The 20229-nt window shown below is 49.5% G+C and overlaps 1 protein-coding gene across 1 annotated transcript in view; it reads right to left on the bottom strand.

The window, feature by feature from the left end:
- Ergic1 (endoplasmic reticulum-golgi intermediate compartment 1) overlaps positions 1 to 20229 on the bottom strand; it is a 95644-nt gene that overhangs the window by 48226 nt on the left and 27189 nt on the right. The gene's annotated exons all lie outside the window — the stretch shown is intronic.

The raw sequence follows: 20229 nt of genomic DNA on the forward strand, positions 1-20229 counted from the left end.
ACACAGGGATGGTACCGTACACAATGGGCTGGGTCCTGTCTCATTAATCACTAGTTAAGAAAATGCTCTACAGGCTGGCCCACAGCATGACTTTATAGAGGGATTTTCTCAATTGAGGCTACCTCCTCCCAGATGACTACAGTCTGTGTCAAGCTGACATAGATTTAACCAGCATACCTATACATCCCTCTGCTATATCCCATCATGTCTCCATGACGACCCAAGCTCATTAGCTATTATTTTATGCACTCATACGTTTATACTTGTGCATGTGTCTTTGTGGGTCTTGCCTCTGTCAGAATGTAACTTATTCCTGAAGACAAAGGACCTTGCGAAGTCTCGTCCGTAGCTCGGGCTGACAGAACTGAAGGAACATCTGGGTCCAGGGAGCCAGGGGAGGCTCTGTGTCCCTTTGACACCGTTATACTATGACATTGCTTTCTTGCTCTGTGCGATCTCTTCATTCGTTTGCCTGCCTCCACCTCCCCATCCTGGTCCACTGTCCCCATCATCACTGGCAGCTCCTGCCTAAAGGATAAGGTAGGGTCAGCTGGAGATAAGGCTGGCCCTGCCTCTGGTTGTCCATCCACCCTAGCTGTTTTCTAAGCACATCACCAGGGCCAGGGAAGTCCTGGGATATGATGGGGGATTGTGGGGCTTTGGAATCAAATTTAATTCTCCCCATCTTGGTCACATAGGGGTTAGGACTCTGGAATCAGGATTTCTTAAATGCTCTTCCTTGCCGTGTGTTTTGACTTCTCAGGGCCTCGGTTTCCTCAACTATGAATGCAGGGCTACTGCTGCTAAACCCCGCAAGGCTACTACTGACAGGTAAGAAAACCTGTCTGTGAGGAACTTGGAACAGAGTCCCCACGGGAGGCTTCCACACACTTGGCTTTATGCCTTTTCCTTGGCCATGAGGAGCAGTCTCCTCAAAGCAGAGCTCTGTCAACAGGGCCCTCCCTCAGTCCACACACCCTCAAGCTAGAAGGCAGAGCTTGACTTAGGTGATTGGGAAACCAAACACAACTTTGTCTAAGTCAAGGCTGGTACTCTGCTAATTACACAAGCCTGGAGGGGGAAAACTCCTATGGAATGCCAGGCTCAAGGCTGACACTTTCTCTGCTGTCTGCTCTGCGCTTAGGGCTGGGGTGTGACTGAGCGGCTGAGAGGTCTGCACATCTCTGCCTCCTCACTTCTCAGTGACACACCTCTAACCCGGAGAGGCCTATGAGAGGCTCAGACATTATCCCAGCACTGAATAACATCTTACACAAGTCATATAACTTCTCTAGACCTCACCTACTTTGCAGTCACTGGAGGGTCAATGGCTGGCTACATATAAAGCCCTTAGAATCATGCCTGGCATTCTGAAAGTGCTTAGTGTTCGCCGGTCCTCTAACCCTCACTTGACTGATTGGGTCCCTACTCCACACTGAGTCCTCTTAATCAGCCTGGCCTGTAAACACACAGCTTATCATAAGAGACAAAAGTGGGCAGGGAAATTCAGGGTTCAGGTGGGTAAGCTAGAGACAGCATGGCAGGAAGCATGGTCCTTGGGTCCGTCCCAGTGAGGCTTTCTCTAGGAAGTGATGTCTGCACAGGGAGAGGGAAGGAAAGCGCAGGGTATGGAAGACTGCAAAGACCAAGAGCTGGACATGAGTTGGGTTCCTGGGATGCTGTGTTTAAATTTGGGGAGCAGGGGAGAGGGAATGGCAAGAGGCAGAGAGGTCCCCTGAGAAGATCCTGAGTGTCAGGCCGTGGCCAGGGGGTCCCAGGTGAGGTGCACTGCACACTGGGAACTCGGCTGGGTGTAGATGGGTCCAGAACAACCTTTCGGTCGGCCAGTAGAGTGAGAGTGACATGGACTGGGACCTATTTACTCCGGATCATTGCCTAGACTGCTCTTCTTCCTCGAGCAGTACATGAGCAACCCACAGAGTTTCACTCCCGGCTCACATATTATGAGAATGTGCGTCAGGTTAGGAAGCACCCATGGGCGTGCCAGGTGGAGGTATGGGCTTAGAGTAGCCAGAAAAAGAAAAAAGGAAAAGTAAAGAAAAGAAAAAGAAAAAAAGGACCTGAATTGGAACTGCACACGGAATGTCCTAATTCTTAAATGTTGTATAACACAATGCAAGACAAAGAGGCATTTATAAAAGGCAAGGCCAGGAACCCAGTATGTGACTCTGTGGGCTGAAGAGCTGAAGGACATGGGCAGCCTACCTTAAAAAGCCACCGGGACAGCAGAAGCCATGTGGGACTCCAGAGACAACCAGACAGCTAAGCCGCAGGCAGGGACATGGTCTTAGAAATCCCTGTCCACTGCTGGGCCTCAGTTTCCCTGGCTGAAAAGCAAGGAGGTACAACTAAAGATCTGACAGGTGCCTTCCAGATGAAGACAGGAATGGTAAGAGTGCCCTGGGGTGACTACGACCCAGCCTGTCTCTGCCCATGTCACCATCATGGTCCCACGGGCAAAACCAGCCTCATGGTTTAGAAATAGATGAAGTACTGTTCCCAAACCTGGAGTTTGTGATTGGCTAGAGGCTGCTCAACAGGAGCAAGAAGTGGCGGAGGGGGGAGCGTTGGAGTCTACTCTGGGCAAGGAGGAGACGGAAGGAGATGGAGGGAGGTTGAGCACGTATGTACAGCATCAAGGAATGCAGGGCCCGGGGGCCTCAGCACTAGGGAAGGAAACGCAAGTGCCGATGGCTGACGAAATGGAGGCAGGAGTGTGAACTCAGCATCTCAGCCTGTGCAGCCACATGGGAAGGGACACGTGCATGTCACGCACATGCACATTCCTCAGCTCCTTTCACAGACAGGGCTCACAAGGCCGTCACAGCCAACAGCTAACAGCCAAAACCTGATCTGTGAAGGATTCAGACAAGGCTGGTTCTTGAGCTGAATGGAGAAAAGCAAGATAAGCCAGGAGCACCTGCTTAGGTCAGCACTGTGGACCACCATCCTCTGGGTAGAACAAGGCCACTTCTGTCTTAAAATAACATCAGCTGTGATAGGAGCCATTAACGTTCTATCATGGAGGGAAGGGTGGGCTCACCAGGCAGTGGGTTCTGAGGAGTTCTGAGAGAAAGGGTTCAAGGGGCGTAGACCAGTCACCCAAGGCTCCCCTCAGGATACACAAATGATTGAGAGATGCTGGGGGAGGGGAAGCCACAGGTAAGCTCAGGTAACTCCTCACCCACGCCCCCACACAATTCTAAGTAACCCCAATTAAACTCATTGGTTCAGCAAGCTAAGCTCGGAGGTATTTATTTGGTCTACTGTGAACAGCCTAGTTGGAGTAACTAGATACTGTGTCTCCTAGGGAAAGTTAACGTGACAGTATGAACTTACTCAATAATGGGGGTGTTCAGAGACAAGAAGGTATAAAGGGGCTCCTGCCGGCCAGAGAGACAACAGATGGTGAGGCCTGGGAAGGCAGGAAGTCAGGCATCCCTGTGGAGTCAGAGGAAGAAACAGACAAGGCAGAGGAGGAAAGAATGGGATATTGCTGTTGCTCCAAAGCACCCCCCCCCCCATAAAACACTGATTATAAAGTGGGGGAAATCGGCTTTAATGGGAGAAACTCAGCAGACATGCTGATCGAAGATACCACCATCAGGAAGACGTGAGATCCTGATACGCTCCACATGGCATCACCTCACTGCTGGGGACTGATGTGTTTATAAAAAGATAAAGAGAGAAGAAATATGTTCTGTGTGTGTGGTGAGGTGGGAGGGGACCGGGATGTATCAGGGGGGCCATGCCGAGGTATCTCTTCCCCCTGAGGGACCAGCCACATGACGGTATAGTATAGAGTTTATTCAGGGCATGGGGGGGGGGAGTTAAGAGGGTAGTAGAGGCAGAGAGAGGCAGAGAGAGGCAGAGAGAGGCAGAGAGAAGAGAAGTAGAGGTAGAGGAGGCTGGCCATGAGCACACATGGAGAGAGGGGAAAGAAAGGGGGAAGAGGTGAGGGGACAGAGAGAAGCTAGAGGCAAGAGATCAAGAGAGAGCAAGAGAGAGAGGAGGGGGCAAGCAGCCCCTTTTATAGTGGGCAGGCCTACCTGGGTGTTGCCAGGTAACTGTGGGGAGGAGTTAAGACAGAATACTTAACAGGGATCTTGTCCACCACTGAACTCTCAACCTGATCACAAGAAGCCACTGCAGAAATGACTGGTGCCCAGCGTGTGTCACAGGTGGGAGGTTATAAAGTAACCCAAGCACCATCCCAAATAGAGGAGACTTATGGGATATAATGGCTGAACTTGGTGAATCTATTGTGAACACAATAGAATTATTCTGGAAATAACACTTGAGCAAGCCCTGTGGTACTGCTGGTAGCACTATAATGTTATTGTTTGTGTTTTGATGGTGGCATTATGGTCATGTCTGACAGCTTTCCGTGGCTGGGACAAAATTCCAGAGAAGATCAGCTTTACAGAAGAAAGGTCTGTTTTGGCTCAGAGCTCCAGGCTTCAGAGGTCTCACTCTGTCTGTTGGCTTCTGCTGCTTAGGTTCTAGGGTACAGTAGGGCATCTCATCTCAGTGGTGGAAGCAGGTGGCAGAGGAAGGAAGTCATCATACAGACAGACAGACAGACAGACAGAGAGCAGAGGACCAGGGACAAGACTGCCTTCCAGGTCAACTCCCAGTGACTTGCTTCCTCCTGCTCAGCCCCAGCTCCTAAACTTCCCACTTCATCCCCAAAGCTTTGAGCTGTAAACCCACTAGTGGTTGAGTCCACAGATGACGCTGTCCTCATATCCAATCTGCTTTAACACTGCTGTCTGGGGACCACGCCTTTAAGCACAGGGCCTCTGGGGACATTATAGATCCAGCCCAGGACATGATGTAAGATGGTGACCTTTGGGGACACTCGGGTAAAGGGCATACGGGAACTCTGCTATTTTTGCAATTTGGGTATAAGTATAAAATTATTTCACAACGAGTAGAGATTATTTTTAAGATTCAGATGGAAAAGCATTCAAATGAAGCTGCTACTCAAAATTTGTTTTGAGAAGAAACTTGGTCCCTTCGGGCACCTGAATTAAAGGTGCCACGCTTGCTGGGTGTCATGGGGCAAGTCGCACTTACGGCTTTTTGGGGAACCAGGGACAGGGAGATGTCCAATTAAGCTGTAACAAGGAAGTGAGACTAAGACCAAAGAACAAGAGGCAAAGTTCTAGAAATTTTGATACTGAATGGTCACTTCCAGCCCAGGCTATGCCCTTTCACAGACACATTTAGCTTTGTTGTAGGTACCCACCTCTCTGACTACTGGTGTTTCCTGGGGAGATCTGAGGCTCAGGGAGGGGGAGTCCCCATGTCAGAGTTCCTGGGAAGCAGAACCTGGTGTGGAGTCCCCAAGCCATCATCTTCCCGCCACCCAACACTCCTGGTAGTCAAGGGAAATGTCAGAAATCCATCATTTGTTCAGCAAATATGTATTAAAACATGTTCTGTATGAAGCAGTGTTCTAGAAGGTCGGGAAAAGGAACTGACCAAGGCAAATATGGTCCCTGCCCTCAAAAAGCTGCCAGTCTAGCAAAGCTTTGGGTCACTCAGCAGAGGCCATCTGTGACAAGTGACAGAGATCTATTCCCACACAACAGACCCAAGTTGGAGAGTGGCAATGGGGTAAAGGGAGAACAGAAAAGGAACCTGGTTTCAGAGGTAACCACAAAACGAGTGACTCAGGAATGACTGTCACTGGGAAACTGGCCCACCAGGAGGCTAGTGAGAAGCCCAGGCATGTGACAAATGAGGAAGTGAGCCGTGCATCCTCTCTGGCGTGGATTAGTCAGGCCCTCGCAGTGGTGATGCGATCAGTCTTAGCCATTCTGCCTCAGAGAATGTGGAGGAAAGGGTAAAGAATGCGGGAGAGAAACAGGATGCTTGCTACTGCCTTTGTGCTAAGGTTTACCTGTGTTCTCAACTGACTCTGGACCAGCCTGAGTTAGGTCTGGTCTCATTTCGCATATGGAGATCAGAAAGGAAGTACCTCGGAGGGCTCTGTGTCTCAACGTTCATGATCTGTCACTGCTCAGACACACACAGAGAAAGAGGAAGAGGAGGTTCATTCCCTGCCCACCCCACAGCCCGGGAGTTTCTTAGTCTTACCCTTTCAGCCAATGAACAGATCAATACAAGAATGAGGCCTGGCATTGGGCACGGTGGTGCACGTCTTTACTCCCAGCACTTGGGAGGCAGAGGCAGAGGCAGAGGCAGAGGCAGGTGGGACCTCTGTGAGCTCAAGACTAGCTTGGTCTACAGAGCAAATTCCAAGACAGCCAAGGCTACAATGAGGCCCATTCTCAAAACAACAACAACAATAACAACAACAAACCAAACCAAACAAAAAAGGCTTAAGGGCAGGGGTGTTATTCTGTTTGTGGAGTGCTTGCCTACCGTGGGTAAACCCCTTGGTTTGCCCACCCCGACCCAACACCATATAAACTGAGTGTGTAATGCAGGCCCCTAAGCTGGAATATCCAAAGTTCAAGGTCAACCTCAGCTACATAACAAGTCTGTGGCCGACACAGGCTACATGAGACCCTTTTCATCAAAAGAATGAGGCCCAAGGCTGCCCTGGGGGCCCAGAGGAAGGTCCACACTTGTAGACTGGACACTTAGGTTACAATGGAAGCTACGGCAGGAGGATCATAAATTCCAGGCCGTATAGAGTGAAACTCTGTCCCAGCAAAGAGAACAGTGTGGCCTGGAGTAAAGTGGCAGCAAATCTAGCATACACATAAAAGCACTGGGGAATGGAGGCAGGGGTTTCCTGGTGCTGGTTGGCCAGTGTAGCCAAAATAAAGAGTTCTGAGTTCAATGAGAGAGCTCACAAAATAAGTTCAGGCTGTGGAGACGGCTCAGCAGCTAAAGTGCTTACCACACAACTGAAGGACCAAATTGCCAGAACCCACATAAATACTGGGGGACATGGTGGCCCACCTCTCGTTCCTGTCTCTAGATTCTGCTTCAAAAGAAACAGACAGGAAGCTGATGGAAGAAGATACCCAACATCAACCTTAGGCTTCTATATACAGACACATACATGTATACACTCCAGCACAAACATGCATACATACTCATACACACCAACACACAAACGCATGAAAGGGGAGAGGTAAACTGATTGAAGAGGCACCCGATGCCAACTTCTGGCCTTCACAGACACCCACAAGAGTGAACACACACACACACACACACCAAAACAAGCCAGTAAAACAAACAAAAACCGCAACCAGCCAAACAACAACAAAGTAAAACAATGCCAAAATTAAATCAACTAAGGCCCTAAAGCACAATAGGCAGGCATAGTGGTCAGTGGTGGCATAGGGTGACATGCACGGGTTGTCATTTGATGGAGATTTGAGGACTTTTTTTTTTTTTTAATAAAGCAAAATAAACTGAAATTAAAGCAAGAGAACAACCTGGACTGAAGAGAGCCCAGCCTGGGTGCAGATGCCAATGGGATGGGAACAAGACCTGGAGTGGGCAGAGAGGTGGGCAGACAGGACCTTGGCCACGTGCTGGGAGAGCTCCAAACACCTGTCTCCACTCTCAGCTCTAGAAACATCCCTGCAGCTACCCTATGTTACCCGCTCAACTTAGAAGAGAGACCAGAGGCCTCGAGAAGAGTAGCTTACCCAGTGTAAGCATTTAAACCAGAGCCTGGCATGGCAGTGAACACCTGTAATCCCAGCTCCTCAGGAAGCTGAGGCGGGGGAAACTGCAGGGCCCAGCAAAGTGATAGTTACAAAATGTGTAGCTGTGGGGTCCATGGGTATTCGTTACTTTTCCTGTTGCTTGAGAGAATCAACAGAAGGTTTTATTCTGGCTCTTGGTTCCAGGGCACAGCCTATCATGTAAGGAAGCCGGGGCGGTAAAGCACGAAGCAGAAGATAAATGCTGGCGCTCAGCTCCTTGTTTTTCAGTTTGGGGTCTCAGGTCCTTCGGGATGATACAGACTGCCCACATTCAGGATTGAGTCTTCCCTGCTCACTTAAACCTTCCTGTAAACATCTTCAAAGACATATCGAGATGTGTTTATTTCCATGGCAATGCCAAATCCCATCAAATTGACAATGAAGACTGGTCATCACAGCCTGGCAGCTTCTGTGCCTTGAGAAGCTCCATGCCAGGGTATCTGTGAGGGATAATGGTGCCACTGTGTCTCCCAGGAGATGTGGGCTGAGGTGTTACTGGCACCTTGTGTGCGGAGGCCAGGGATGCTACTGGCCTTCCAGCTGCATAGACAGCTCCAGGAGGGAGAAGGACTATAACCACTGTCCACAGGCCTGTTCTTTGCAGAACAGAACATCAAGGAAGGGGCTCACTTCCCCACCAACCCTGTGTCCTCCTCTAGAGGCCTCGGAGGCTCTGCTCTTGCTACTGAACTCACAGCCATGGCCCTGTTGGCCCCACAGACACCACGATCCTGGAATTAAGTAGTCTTTATGGTCTTTCTCACTCTGTATCAGAAAAGGCAAAGTTTATGTGGAAAAACTAGGCAAAGAAACCCACAGGAAGAGGGTCAAACTGCCTGGGTCTGCCTTCCGCCTTGCCTTGAAGGCACGGTTAAATGTTCGTGCCGCCATATGTTTCACAGGGCACTGTGGAAGCCCTCCCTTGGTGCTAAGAAGGAAATGGTGCCGTGGGAACATACGTCAACATCAGCGGTGGAAATCAGTGAGAAGCAGGATTTACTCACAGAAATTCAATCTGCAGTCCACCTCCAGCCTATAGAGGGAGGGGCCCGCAGCCTGACTCAAAATAAACACACACGCCTTCTCCACTCCGGCTGGGAGGGCTTGCTGGAAGGACCGGCTGACTTCATCTGTGACTTCCTTCCACAGCGCAATGCCTCAGCTGAGCTATTTTAGCTGTACGCCCTGGGCCTCGCTTCTCCCTGTTCTTGCTGTAAAGTCTCCATAGCTCTGTGCTTGTCTGAATGTGGGTGGCTCCATGGCGGGAGGCTGGATGTCACTGTTTCCAAAGCTTAATGAAATTACATGACGTTTAGGAGCAAGTCATTGGGTAGTGGGTCATTTGTCCCCCAAAATAGCTGTTAAGACACTTAGCTGGACCTTTGGCCTGGTCAGCCCTGCCCACTGGCCTGGCAAAGCCCTCGGTGTGGGAGCAGGGAGTGAGGCAGAATACGCACACTCACTTGCCCTTAGTCATTCTTTCATCTCACAGAGCATCTGTGGGGCAGGCATGCGTGAACACGATGCACACACAGGTAAATGTGTGTACCTAGGTCCGGAGGGGCACAGTAAGAGTAAGCCTTAGAACCGCTGTGGCTACAGGAACCCTGAAGGGACATTCTACAAGGTAATACGCACCCCCACCATCATGTCCTGTGGATGGGACACAGTCCAGGCTGAGTGAGAAGCATCGATAAGAACCCTCACAGCGGTGCTGCTCCTCCCCTGTGATGCGGGCTCACTTGTGCTCCAGGCTTAGACTTTGACTCACTATTTCATCACTTTCCTAACCCTATGGTCATGTGTCTCCTCCCATCTTGCCCCTGATGCAGGGCTAGAATTTGAACTCAGTTTGCCTCAGGACATCTGCCTTCTACCCAGGCTGCCACACACCTGCTGGGAGGAGGAGACAAGCTGAGGGAAGAGTAGGGTTTGGTGTGATGGCCAGCACCTGTCCCTGTGTGATGCCTAAGTCCCTAATATGGATATGGTTTTCTCCCTCCAGCCCCAGCCTCTGGGCTATGGCCATGACACCTGGTACCTGCACGGAGCCCTCCAAGACACCTGGTACCCGCATGGAACCCTCAAGCCTCTGCACGGCCTCCAGCTTTAGCAGCCTCTGCTTCTGCCCCATCATCCCACACGTGACCTTTCCAGTCCCAGAACACCCTGTGTGGTCACAGAATCCTGGCCTTTCTCCTCCTCCCTTCCCACAAACACCAAGTGTGGCTAAAGAGGAAGAGGTATTGCTGTGGTAGCCACAGTGCATCTCTCTACAAGCCTCCCAGCAGGCGATGCTGGCCAGGTTAGCTTTGTCCTGGACTCTTCCCTGGGTCTTGCAAGGCAGAGTAGTTTTGAGGTTGAAATGTGAAATGGTACAAGCAGAAGCCTGCTTACCATAGTATCAGCTGCAATAGCGAATGTCTGAAGCTAGGCCAAACCCCCAGGTAAAAGAGAGGGACAGAGGCTAGGCTAGAGAGCAGCCATAAAGTGGAGGATGGCACAGTTGTCAAGGGGAACAGAGACTCTCAGGAACACCAGGATCCTTCTAAAGCACAAAAGGAAGCGGTCAAGGGCTAGGACTGGGTTGTGTGGGAGTTGGGTCCAGAGTGGAGAGCTGAGATGGCAATTTTTACTTAAGGCGAGACTGAAGTGTAAACAGATGACCACACCTACAATTCATGAGACACTATGCCCACAATTCCTAAGAGATGCATGAAATGTTAAATATTCAGGACAAACCTGACAGAAGTGTAAAGCCAGTGTGTTTGTCTGTGCGTGCGTGTGTGCATGCGTGCCTGCGTGCAGGGAAACTGAAGACTAAGAAGGTGGGGATGTACACTAAGGCAGCGGGTCAGTGTTAGCAAAGGTCACTTCCTCCCTAACTGATCTCTGTGTCCAATTCACTTCCAACTCAAACCACCACAAGCATGTTTACAGACACTGACAGGATGGTTCTAAGACTCACACTGACACATAAAGTTTCTAAAACACGCAGAGCTCCAGCTCTGAAAAAAGAAAAAAAAATGGAGTCTTGTCTTAAAAACAAAACAAAACAAGAAAACTTCCAGTCGATCACAAAGATCTGCTCGTTTTCTTCTAGAAGATTTATGGCAAGGCCTGCTGGGGCCGGGGACAAACTCACACCATCTGACCCATGCTGCCTTGGCATACTTACCCATACTTACCGCAGTCAGCAGTTGGCCACATTGGCACCTGTCAGCCCTGTATCCCTTTTGATCTGAATAGTACCTGATTCGTGGATATTCCGCACATATATCTGTGTCCATAAACATCTGGGTGGTTTCCCTGTTTTGTTCATTATAAATAACTCTCCCTGGGTGTTTACATACATAGCGCTGTGTAGCTATAAGCAAATCTTTGTGATTTGAGATTGGGTAGAACTTTTTTTCAAATGAGACACCATAGAGTACACTCCATGAAAGAGAGAGCTGATAAATCAGGCATCATCAGAACAAAAATCTTCCGCTCTTTGAAGAAGAGATGTGTTTAAGACACAGAATAGAAACATACACACACACACACACACACCAGTTACATGTCTGATAAAAGACTGAAGTCCAGGCTAAAGAACTCTCAAACCTCAGTAACTGAAGGCCCCACACTGTGATTGGGCAAAGGATTTGATCTGATACTCTTTCAAAGATTTACTGACGTCAAAAACCACCTGAAGGGATGCTAGCATCGAAGTCACTTGGGAGAACTTTCCAAACTAGAGCCACAGTGAGTTGTCACTATGCCTATCACGGGAGCTGGAACTATGGACCAATCAAGCAGCCAGAACTCTTTGCACATTGCCATTGAGAACATAAAACTGTGTGGCCATTTGGGAAGAATTCAGTAAGGTCTGAAAAAGTTAAATGTCTATTGTTTTAGTCTACTGTCTGTTGCTGTAATGAAGTACTGGGTAATTTATGAAAAGAGGTTTGTTGGGGTGTGGAATTCCATTCATGACAGCGTGGCCACATCTGGCCCGCTGCTGGCGAACCATGTGCTATATCGAATCACAGTAGAGACATGGCAAGGAGAAGTTTCCAGATATACACAGAAGAAGCATGTGTATGAGAGAGATAGACAGAAGGTGCCAAGTTCCTTTATGATTATGTGGTCTCTGTATTTGTGAATACAGTCCCTTAAGACCTTAACTAATTCCCACGAAAGCAGCCTGAGTCTCAAGACCTCCTGGAGTCACAGAAGAACTGATCCACTCTGCAGAAAAGCACTCACCGATGGCTAAGTGGAGGGCCTTAGTCACCTGCCAGTCCTGACATCTGCACGCTGAAGAGCTGAGCCTCGTAAATCATGCACAGTTAAGCTGCATCAAAACCACAGCACACATGCAGTGGATGACCCAGCCACGCCATGCTAGGCATGCACCAAGGAGAACTGAGAAACTACACACACACAGGGATGTGCACATGAGCACCCAGGATGTCCATGCCTGTGAAGTATGGACCATCCACAACATGGGATACTGTGTGGATAGGTCCATGTAGGCTGAGTAAAGTTAACTGGGTTCTAATGGGGTAATTTCATTCATATTAGATCCCAGAAAATGCCAATCAATCTAGAGTCCCAGAAGATCGATGCCAGTGGGAATATAAGGAAGCTGTGTGGAGTGATGGACACGATCATCGTCTGGGCTGTGATGACATAATGGTATGCACATACTAATAGATAGGTGACACTTAACTGTGTGTCATGTACAGGTCAATAAATTTAATAACAGTCATGATTATATGTATCAAATAATGTAATATAATCTAGGCCATCCAAACCACAGCCTTGCTGAAGAAACCTGCCGGGCCACCAGCTAGAAGGAAAACACTCATTTTGAATCTTTTACAATATCTATTTCAAGATCATGGAACAATTGATGGGGCAAAGTTCTGTCTTCCAGAAGGATTTCCAACAGTAAATGCAGACCGATGGGGATCAGAAGACTCACCCAGAGCAAGCTCTCCCATCCAGGGGATACCCATGGGGTGTGGGAACCTTAGACAGCTGAGCCAGGCCGCTGTGCCATCGCTGCGAGTCTCAGGGACATCAACACAAATGCACAGCACTACCAGAAAACAACCTTGGGCCCACCCAAGGCTTCTGAGCTTATCAGTTACAGAGGACTCAGAAAACCACATCTGTATCTTGGAGAATTCTACAGAACAAGTGGCAAAATCTCCACCATAAATCAAGAGATGATGGAGAAAAAGACAGTGGCTAGTATCTTTCCCTTACCACCTTAATTTTTTTGAGACATAGCTCAACCTGAACTTGGCGCTCATCCACTCGGCTCCCAAGGCTGGCCAGGGTACCCCAGGGATCCTCTTAGCTTTACCCTGACCCCAGTGCTGGCGTTGCAGATATATGCTGCTACAACCAGTTTTTCAATGGATGCTGGGTATTCAAACTCGGGGTCGCATGACTGTATGATAGGCACCTTACTCACTGGGCCATGTCTCCTGCAGCCCAGCCAATGATGTTTTTTATGAAGTATTGTAGGACTGTGAACTTTAGATTGTAGCATCAAAGGGTCAGGTGTTTCTTGCTCTCACTACACTACCCTCATTCTTACCCTCCCAGCTTAGCTGTAAATGTGACACCCCAGGGCTGAGGCAGCTTTTTGGGGACTACAGTGGAACACTTAGCTAACAGCAGAGATGAAGTCGCTGACATCCTTGGGCTACTGGAGCAGAACCCGCAGCTGCTTACACCTCCAGGCCTCATGTTACATTAGAAAAAGAAGACATATTCAGCCACTTCCATTTGGGTTCTCTGTTACTTCAGCCAAGATCTTCCTTTACAGAAAAAAATGTAAAAGATACAGAAGATGTCTAAATTGTTTACTCTGCACCAATGGAAGAACTTGACATGTGTTCCCTCCTCTGTAATCTCCCCACCTGTGGGGAACATGCTGTGAATCTCTGAAACCAGATACCCTTTTCCTAAGCATATCTATGAGAAATTTAATTTATAAAGCAGCCACAGGAAGACGTCAGCAACAATGAACAGAATAATTATAATGTTGTACTGTTACTACTCATATGTTTTAGAACCATTATTAAAAATATAAAGGTTAACTGAAACAAGCCCCGTGATAACCACAACAGTGGGCCAGATGACCAGGGTGACCACTAAGTGACTAATGGGCGGTCAGTACACAGGGACACTCTACACAAAGGGACACTCAGACTTTAGGGTGACAGATTCATTATTAGAACATGCTTAAAACATATGAACCACGGCTTCAATTTTCCATTCGATATTTCTGAACCAATGACAACCTTTCATAACTTCCTGTATCTGAAGCGTGTTCTCTCAGCAGCATGGCTGCTCCTGCGCCTGCGTTCAAATGTCACCTTCCGGGAAGGCTACCACTCTGTGTCACTCCCCTCTGATCTTTTCTTCCCTCTCTGCTTGCAGTTGTATGTACACACATCTTTGTGTCTGACTCCACTGTTGGGCTACACTGTGATAGCCAGAGCCTCAGGCACCCCACAGAGGCTCCAAGAGACAAGTGAAGTGAAGATGGGCGGAGGGGTGGCGTGCCTCCAAATGGGGTCCACACACACTCCCTTAGAATCCTCCAGGAAACCATTTGATTCTCAGATGCTGGGCTTGACTGTAGAATGACCCACCCAGGGTGGGCTGGGGGTCACTAAGTGTGTTCAGGAGGGGATCCCTGCTGAACGCTGCCCACCACCCAGGGAACAGCATTAACAAATGCAGAAATCAAGGTTCAGAGAAGCCAAATCACTTGGCCAGGCTCACAGAATCCAAATTAGGATTGAAGCCTGGTGAGGAACCAAAGTGGGTGCCTGATGAGTTTCCCAGACCATACCAAAACTGTTTCAACCATCAGGGCCTTCACTGCCCATCCTCATCATGGTCCTCCTGTACCCTTATAGAACCCTGTGCTAACAGAAGGCTGTGAGCATTTGGTGGGTGAATGAAGGAGAAAGCGTGTCCCAGAGCCACAGAACTCCAATGCTGCGCTGCCTGGGGACCCTGGCAGTACATAGCTGGCATGGGGTCTGAGCCCCCACCTGTCTCCCAGCCTGGAATAGTTAGATTAGCTCAGACCCTGAAAGTAGAAAGACACCTGGGGCTTGGCCTGGATTCAGGTTTCCTGTTAGTGAACAGGAACCCCCCAAAGTGTTTCCAACTCAGTGAAACAGGATGCTCTGCCTAGCCCCACGCCCCCTGGACAGATGCTATAAATGGAAATGTATTCTTAGAGGGACAGAACATGAGCGGGGGCTTTCAAAAGTGACCCATCATGGGGTAAAAATACAGGCAGCATTTAACTGCTGAGTGGCAAGAGCTATTCCTGGACTAGATTCTCATGCTCGTGGCTTCCCGCCAGGGGCGGTCTTCCAACAGGTTTAAAAGCAATAAACAGGGGCTAGATGATGAGGGGTGGGGTTGGTGTTTCTCACACTCAGGAGGGCACTGGGGAGGGTGGCCTGTGGGGATAGCTTCAGAAGGCACCCTTGAGTGGAACCTACATGTCCTTTGGGCCTGTCATTGGGCTCGGTGTTCTGAGAGCTGAGATCATTTGGACAGTGTTCTGTGATCTTGAGAAGTGACAAGCCAAGTCTGGCTCGGACTGGAATAAAGGGACCAGATGAAGGTTTTAACCTGGAGGTGAATGACGTTTACCGAGCTTGAGTCCTGCCTCATACCGCCTCATCTGATCTTCAAAACTAGTTGGCAATTCAAGGCACAACAATTAGATTTAGCCCCGTTTTTAAAATAAGAGTAAGAAAGGCTCAGAAAACCCGGAGAAGCAGAGGCTCAGATGAAAATCCTGATTCTAGAAAGACAAGAAGAAATAAGTCTGGAGAAAAGGCTGGGAGGAGCCATGGGCACTGGGCAGTTCCAGTAAAGGCTCACGGTCACTCAGTGAGCCGGGGTCAAGGTGGGAGTACCATGGGGTCAGCCTTCACAGCTGGGATGGTTGATTGTGGGGCCCGGGAGGCAACCGTGAACTCGAGAAATCTGCCCATCACATTACAGTGAGGAGACTTCTCACAGTCCTCTGCAGTGGGGCCTGGAGAGGAATGAAGTGGGCTGCACGGGCCTGGCTACTGGTTATGAAGAACTGTTTCCTATGGCTAGCTGTACTAATGCCTGCCCTTCTCTCTGCCCCATGGTGCCAAAATACTCTTGTCTCTGGAAGGCCCACTGTGTCAGGTTGAGTGTTAGCTCCGGGCCTTTCTACACAGCTATGCCCTCTGCACCCTGTCTGTTCTCCCTTGTCTCTACCATTCTCCCATATTACTGAGTAACTGCTATGGACCCAGCATGGGGCTGGGTGCTGGGAATACAGAGACGTCACACCCCAACCTTCCTGCCTTTGCTTCATCTGAGCTCTGGTGGGAAAGACAACAATCAGTGAATGAACACGCATCAGCACTGGTAAGTATTTGAAGAAGAGGGAGACAGTGAGGGAGTGAGCAGAGAGGTGCCTGCTAAGTCTCCAAGGAGCCAAACAATAGAGACCTGGATTAAACAGGGCAACAGCCAAGTGGGTAACTAAGAACGTTCTAGGCAGCAAGGACAGCAGGAGCAAAGGTTCAGTGGCCAGCACATGCCTAGAAGGTTCCCGGAACACAGGGAGACAGATTCAGATGGAATGAGAAGAACAGACTGATGTCCAAGGTAGTTTTTCAAAGCTCAGCTCACACATCCCCCTTGCAGCTGAAGCCAGCTGACCCACCTGTCCCTTCTGACGTATCCGCAGCCCTGTCATCACGTTCGCTATGTGGTCATTAAACCCATGTGTGTTGTGTTCGGGAATGAACAGCACAGCCTACGCTGTCTTACTTACACTGATGGTGGTATCTTGTCCTCAAAGCTATGAACACTGTCTGAGGACAGAGCTGTTTCACACATCATGGGATCTCCAGTGCTTGCCCCAGCAGTCTTGAGGTGGCAATATCATCTCGAAGCAACTAAAAGCCCACTGAGCCACAGGTGCCTGGGACTGTACAGAGCTATGAGTGTTGGAGCCCTGCAGTTTCCTGCCCCGCTGATAGTGACAGTCACAGATGCCATGGATGTAAGCAGGAGGTCAGTGGCCACAGCGTGCACTTATCTGCATGGCTTCCAGCACACCTGGCTCTAGCTCCAAGGAAACCAGAAGCCTAGCGCCAATTCCCCAGAGAAGCGTGTATAGAGGAGAGCAATCTTCCTTCTAGAAACACTGAGCCAACCATACCTCACATGTCTCCAAAGTAAAGAATGGAGAATAAGGCTCAGGAGGTCCTGGACACGGAGAAAATGGGCCAAGCAGGCCCTGAAGTGGCTGGAGAGGCCCTAGAAAGAACTGGTTCATGGGTCGAACAAAGGGACCTAGGATTGTCAGATCTGGGAAACCCAGAGATCTGGAGGTCTTATGTGGTATTACTAACTGCCAACTACTGTTTTAAACTAATAAAAAGACATGCCAAGCAAATATCTATTCACCAGATTTGGTGTGAGGACAACCAATCAGCTTGTGAACTCAGCCCTGAATCTTGACAATGGAGCAGACAGCACTGCAGACAGCAGGAGGGCAGAGACTTGAGTGAAAGCCCTCAATGGGGATTGGAGTCCAGAGGTTGCCCTGTGGCCCAGGAAGTTTCCATGAAAGGGATCGGGTCTACTAAGTCTGCAGGCCCCGCAGTGAGGCTGAGCCCGGACCTGTATGTGGATGCTGTGATGGATTAGTGATGTCTGCCATGGACACACGCACGGGAATGTGATGCATGCCTTCCAGCTAGTCACTGAGGCTGGTTCTATAAAAGCACTCCTACATTTGTTGATGTTGATCAAGTTATTCTTGTTTTTGAAGCAGAACTCACTACACTGTCCCCAAATCCACTCTATACCCAGGCTGGCCTTGAACTCTCAATCGTATCTGAGCTTCCCGAGTGCTGGGATTATAGCTGTGCATGATCATGCCCTACTCAGACTCATTTTAAAGGTAGGGTGTGTGGGGGGGATAGATGTCTAGAAAGCTTCCCCAAAGTCACAGTGCTGTGCCATCTGTGGTTCTTCCAGGGACATGGAATGCTGAGAGACCCCTGATATAAACCATGGCCTTTGGGTGACCCATGCTGGGCAAGCTGACAGCAGTAGGTGACCTCCGTCTGGGGACACTGATGTGCAGCAGCAGGCACATGTGAGGACTCACTACCTGCCACTCAGTTTTGCTATGAACCCATCCTGCTGTACAACATGGTCTTTCTAGAGGCTGATGGTATACAATGGTTGTAGACCTTTGGTCCAGTGTGTGAGGCCCTGGTTTCAAACCCCTACCCCACCCCAAATAACCTGTTTTGAAGAGAACAAGTCCATCATGTGCATGTTGGTTCTTGGGATTGGGATGCCACCAGCCTGCTCTTCCTGCATCCAAAGCATCGGCTTCATGACTCTGCAGAGGATGGGCTTCCCCGGTGGGATAGGCTAAGGTGGGACAGGCTGAGGCTTGTCTTGGCCAGTTCTCCTTCCAGGTCTGTTTTGTGGTGTCATCTGAAACCTAGTTCAGCAGTATGTGCTATGTCAGGGCCTGGAGAGAGGCAGGCATTGGGTATTTCAGGTGATGGCTGGCATAAGGAACAGGGCTATGCCAGGGGAAGGGTTGGGAGAGGGGTGGAGGAGAGAGATGATACTGTGTTCTGCGGGCCCCACTCCCCAGGACAGCATGTGCTGGCGTTGGGGGCAGGGGGGAGGCTGGCCTCCCTCCTGCCAGGCATTGCAAAATACAAGTGGAGTTGAATCAATGTCTTTTGGAAAAGTACATTTTGCTCAAGAGCCAAGTTAAACTGGAGCCTGGGCAGCCAGAATGTTGAAGTCTCAGGCATGACTCATCCATGGGAGGGATTGGCTGAGCCAGAGGTGGGCCACAAACACTCAATGGGCCCAGGCACTCTCTGTGCCAGGCCACCTGGCCAGCCCCAGGCCCACAATTGGGGGGCAGCTTGTGTGTGTAGGTGGCAGGGACCAATGGCTTTATCAAGGCTCAGACACTCTTCTCAGTTTAGAAAAGATGTTGTCTCTAAAAAGTCATGGATCAAATGAATCTCTACAAAAAATTAAGTTTTCTTACTTGTGTTACTGACACAGAGATGGATCCTCTCTTGAGATGAGCCTGGAGAATTGGGGACAGATGGGTAGTGACACTGCCTCACTCTCTTGGAAGGTTGTTCATGTAGATCCAGTGGCTCTGGAGCTTTTGTAGACCAGGTTCTTACACTTAGTGACATGTACTGAAGACTCCTCCACGTCTTCTCCTGCCTTTCAACTCACTACTTTTCAGTGCCAAATAATATTCCACTGTCTGGATGTGACCGGGTGCCTGGTTTTCAAACCCTCATTGACCTGTAGGCTCACTGTACCACCACCTGTGCCTTAGGTGAGAGGCTTAGAAACACTTTTCTCTGAACCTCCAGGGTTCTTCATCTGTGAGATGGTATGTGGGTTCTTTCTTCCACCTTCTCCACCCTTTCAACCCCCTAACACTAGATAGGCGAGAAAAAAGGATAGAAAAGGGGGTGATGTTATTAGACTACTTCCTGCTGATTGGGGTGTGGAGTTCCTTGGGGTCAGTCTGACCTCACCCCAGGAGATCTACTTTCTCCTTCCTTCCTTCCGAGCGCATGACCACATAATGAAGTACAACCATCAGCCACCGATCAATAGCCAACAATCCAGTCTGCCTCTCGGGGCACTAGCATTAATATACACTCTGAAAAGTCCCCAGAATGCCAAATGTCACACAACTGCAGAAAGTCTCTGCCACTGGCAAAACCACACCTCTGCTAGAGCACAAGGCAAATCATGGTCAGCTGCTGTGGACAATCTAAAGCGGCCCCATATCCCACACCTGGGACTAAAACGAAAACATATTCTCATAATATTTCTGTGTTTTTTAAAGAAACCAAAATTTAGCCCCTGCTAGCTGTAACCTAGAGGAACTTACTTCACTGTGCAGTGCCTCAGTTTCTCCAGCTGGCACAGGTGGGCGGACTGCTCTGAGAAAATTTCTGTTAGTACACAAGAGTGCTTAGCGCAGTGCCAGCCCGCTTCCCCAGAATATGTGGACATGAAGCATTTCCAAAGGAGGGTGTCCTGACCCCCAGTCCCTTGGAGGGCTGCCTCAATCAAGAGCCAATATCCAAGGAGGCAGGAAATGAGACCCTATACGTGCAGGTTGTGTTCCCAGTGGGTTCAAGACCAGACAGAAACCAGGGAGCCCAGGCAATCCAGGATCTTCCTAAGGCTGCAGGTCACTCCTGCATGCCTGCCTCCCTGCCTCCCTGCCTCCCTGCCTCCCTGCCTCCCTGCCTCTGGGTCTCTCTGCCTTCTGCACATGTTTTGCTGATTCCTGGCCAGGCTTTCCTTCTCAGCTTTAAACCTCGATAGCCCAGAGCTGAGTGAGGTACTAGATTCCAGAATGTCTTAGCACCTGGACAAAAGTTAACTGGATGCAATAGAGCAAATAACC

The sequence above is a fragment of the Grammomys surdaster genome, unplaced genomic scaffold (assembly GCF_004785775.1).
Source record: "Grammomys surdaster isolate TR1022 unplaced genomic scaffold, NIH_TR_1.0 126121, whole genome shotgun sequence".
NCBI classification, from domain to species: domain Eukaryota; kingdom Metazoa; phylum Chordata; class Mammalia; order Rodentia; family Muridae; genus Grammomys; species Grammomys surdaster.